General features: G+C 47.3%; 1 long non-coding RNA gene across 1 annotated transcript in view; it reads left to right on the forward strand.

Moving 5' to 3' along the window:
* LOC116075083 overlaps positions 1-2,372 on the forward strand; it is an 18,545-nt gene extending 16,173 nt beyond the window's left edge. The window contains exon 3 of the long non-coding RNA XR_004112409.1: positions 2,102-2,372. This is a non-coding gene — a long non-coding RNA (uncharacterized LOC116075083). The remainder of the gene's footprint in view (positions 1-2,101) is intronic.
* The last annotated feature ends 1,711 nt before the right edge of the window (positions 2,373-4,083 follow it).

Genomic DNA, 4,083 nt, shown 5'->3' on the forward strand with positions numbered 1-4,083 from the left:
TAGTTAGTTCATGTTGTTGTTCATCCTAAGGGGCTACAAACCCCTCAGCTCCATTGGTCTTTTCTCTATTCCATTGGTCTTTTCTCTACAGGCTAGTCTTGAACCCAGAGATCCACCTGCCTCTGCTTCTGAATGCTGAGATTGAAGGCGTGCAGCACCCCTGCCTGCCCAGTTGAAAATACTTTTTTTTTTTAAGGAGAGAAGGTTCTATACTCAAAGGTAGATCACTTGCTCAAGTATATGTAAGGCCTTGAAGGTAAAGGTAACAAAAACCAAAACCAAACCTGACCTGATCCAGGCCCCATGAAGGCTATGGCAGGACGAGATCGCTTTGATATGACTCGGGCTAAGCCATGGCTGACTGCCCAGCCCTTGAGCAGGAAGCTGCTCCAGGCTTCCCATGTGCTCCAGGAAGGTTCACCTCCACCCTGACTCAGCCATTTGGAGGTTGGGCAAGCTGAACCTCTCTGAAGACTCAGTTTCCTTGCCTGTAATTTGAGGCTAATAATAGCTCCCTCCCTCCTAGACACAATTCTGTAATTGCTAAGGACATCACAGGCACCCGGGACACGATGACTTAGCCTGGTAATTAACAAATTCATGGTGGCACCCTCAAGTGAGGTTTCTGGCTGTCATGCTTACACCTGTTCAGCACACATCAGGCACTGGGGTGAGTTTTTTATTTGACTTATTTCTATGTGTATTTTATTTTTGTTTGCAAGTTTTTTTGGTTTTTTTTGTTTTGTTTTTGGTTTTTTTAAAGACAGGGTTTCTCTGTGTTGTCCTGAAACTCACGATGTAGACCTGGCTGGCCTCGAACTCTGAAATCCGCCTGCCTCTGCCTCCCAAGTGCTGGGATTAAAGGCATGCACCACCACTGCTCAGCTATTTTTAACACTTTCTTTCTTTCTTTCTTTCTTTTTTTTTTGTTTTTTGATATTTTTAACATTTTCAATGGTCACTTTGCAGCAACTTATTGGGATTAAGCCAATGGCTCCTGACTCCAATCGAACATCTCGTTCTTGTAATTTTAGGGAGATGGTGTCTCCTCTAAACCCCTGGCCCACACGCGGCTTTAGAGTGGATGCCTTGTGCTTGAAGTCACTCAGATGGTGTGACCCCAGCTTCTGAGCCCCTTTGGGAGAAAGGGCAGACCTCCTTCCTATATCATCCTGGTGTATAGCTAACTGCATGCCTGGGAAGGTGCCAGGTCCTGTGGGATAGGCAGCTGTCTACATGGTGTCATTTGATGGGTGTGAGGAAATCCCCCTGCCTAAAAATATCTTCTCTCATTGAGGGCCTTGGCGCTTGCCCACCTAGCTCTTACTGTCAGTTGCAAGGTGATGCAGAAAGCCGATTGTTACCCAAGTGTGGCCAGAGAGTCACCCTACCTCTCAAGGATGCTTCCTGCATCCAAAGGAATTCACCAGCCTGGATGAAGTGCATAGGAGACAGTTCCTTTTAATTAGGGAGTTGATCCTCCAGGGTCAGAAGTCTGGGGTGATGGTAACTCAGGGGATGGACTGGGACAAGGACTATAAGTTACCTTCTGGCTGATCACAAGACCAGTCAGTCCAGGAGATGGAAGGGGAAGGCGGTAGATGTTCCCAAGGGGGTTCTAGGCTGCCATGGGTGGCCTATAATCTTTAATTCCAGAATTCAGGAGACCTTAAAACTCAAAAAGAAAAAGAGAAGTCAAGCACAGGGGCATACACTCACATTCCATGGGAAACAGCGCTGGCTCTTCATCGATGGGGGAAGTCTCCAGTGCAGAGGCCATAGAAAGTTCTGATTCCTTGCTTGCTCTGTCTGCTTTAATACAGAACAGAGGACCACCAGCCCAGGAATGTCATCACCCACAGTAGGCTGGACCATCCATCCTTTATCAATCACTAATTCTGAAAATGTCTTTTTTCAAGACAGGATTTCTCTGTGTAGTCCTGGCTGTCCTGGAACTCACTCTGTAGACCAGGCTGGCCTCGAACTCAGGAATCCGCCTGCCTCTGTTTCCCAATTGCTGGGATTAAAGGCATGCGCCACCACTGCCCGGCCTGATTCAGATATTCTTAATTCAAAATATACAATTGTTGGGGTCCCTCAGCTGCAAGACTCAACTCATGCCTTCTATGCCTGAACCAAAGACTCACTACTATGAGTTCCACCTTCGAGGATTACAAAGGAAGCTATGCCTGCTGGCTGACATGTATACAGCCTGAGGACATCTGTTGTTGACCTCCTCCCCCACTGTGGACTGCGCCTCCAGCCATTCCCCTGAGTTGAGACCTGCGGATGCCGAGCCTCCACTTTCAGCCCAGCAGCCAGCTTCCCTTTCGGACTCTTCCTGACTCCTCCTGAATTCCTTATGTTATTCAAATGTCGTTGTAACCTAGAGATTCAGTTATGCTCTCTTGTATATAAATGCTGAACCCCCAAAGTAAAGGAGAGCCTTGATTGGAAACCCTCAACTTGGCTTCGTATCCTTTTGTTCTCGAACTTTGTGTTTCAGGTCTCCTTTCTCCCTTTGGTAGAGGCAGAACCCAGTTCATGAAACTGCGGGACAGTTTCATACAATGGCCCCAATAGATTCATGAAGGGTCTCTCAAACTCCACTGGGACTTTCCAAGCCTAGCTTTCCTCTCCACTCTCTCAACACTCTTATCTTCCAAGTTCCCACAGAACAGTTCAACAAGGTTTGAACACTCAATGGCTTTCCTAACCCCTAAATCCAAAGTCCTTCTCCATCCTCCCCCAAAACAACAGGGACAGGCTGTCACCATGATACCCGACTCCTGGTACCAATTTCTGTCTTAGTTAAGATTACCATTGCTCTGATAAAAGAGATTTCCTGCCAGGCAGTGGTGGTGCACGCCTTTAATCCCAGCACTTGGGAGGCAGAGGCAGGTGGATTTCTGAGTTCCAGGCCAGCCTGGTCTACAGAGTGAGTTCCAGGACAGCCAGGGCTGAGCAGAGAAACCTTGTAGTGAGGGTAGAAATAGTATGTAAGGGTAATGTGCCGACAGGATGAATCGAAGGCACATTCCTTTAACCCCAGTACTTTAGAGGTAGAGGGAGGTGGATCCCTGTGAATTCCAGGCCATCCTGATCTACATAGTGAGTTCCAGGCTCGCCAGGACTACATAATAAGACTATACTCCCGGGCAGTGGTGGCGCATGCCTTTAATCCCAGCACTTGGGAGGCAGAGGTAGGTGGATTTCTGAGTTCCAGGCCAGCCTGGTCTACAGAGTGAGCTCCAAGACAGCCAAGGCTATACAGAGAAACCCTGTCTCGAAAAACAAAAACCAAACCAAACCGAACCAAAACAAAAAATAAGACTATACAAAATAACATCAAAACAAACAAACAAAACAAAACAAATAAACAAACAAAAACCCAAACCCTGTAAGCATGATGAAACTGACCCATCAGGAAGATCGTCAATGAAAGCTGATTCCTCTGTCAACACTCCAATCAGAGCCCGCAAGCCGCACAATCTCTATGGCGATTGGCTGGAGAGAAGGCTCAGTGGTTAAGAGCACTGACTAACGGAAAGCCCATAGATCCTACAGAAACCCGTCCAGATTGTACAAGTCCCCACTCCACATCCCAGGCCAGCGAATTTCCACACGTGGCACTATAGCACACAGAAACTGGTACCAAATACTGGCCCAGCATTGGGAAGAATAACAGACCCGGGGAGCCGGAAGGGATGGAGTTCAGCTTGGAACCACCCCACCTCAGGGTTCTTTGGACTGTGGTTCCAAGGAAGTGTGGATGGAGCGGTCTGGATGGAGTCGCTCGGGCTCTTTACTATCTATCCGTTTGGTGTGCTTTGACAGTTTCCTAATACGGGCGGAACTCAAAGCTAGCTAGACAAAACACGAACCAGACCTGTTCCACAGAACTCTGAAGTCAGTTTTCTTTGGCTTTGCTTCAGCCGTTAAAAAAAAAAAAAAAAAAAAAAAAAAAAAAGATTGCTTCACGGAACCCACTGGTCTCTGAACTTTTTTCCCTTTTCTAGTAAAAGTTCAAATTCCAGCTGGAGTCCCGACCCACGGACAGTATCCTTCTTCAGAAGCCGCTGT

This window comes from Mastomys coucha, unplaced genomic scaffold (assembly GCF_008632895.1).
Source record: "Mastomys coucha isolate ucsf_1 unplaced genomic scaffold, UCSF_Mcou_1 pScaffold3, whole genome shotgun sequence".
Taxonomy (NCBI): Eukaryota; Metazoa; Chordata; class Mammalia; order Rodentia; family Muridae; genus Mastomys; species Mastomys coucha.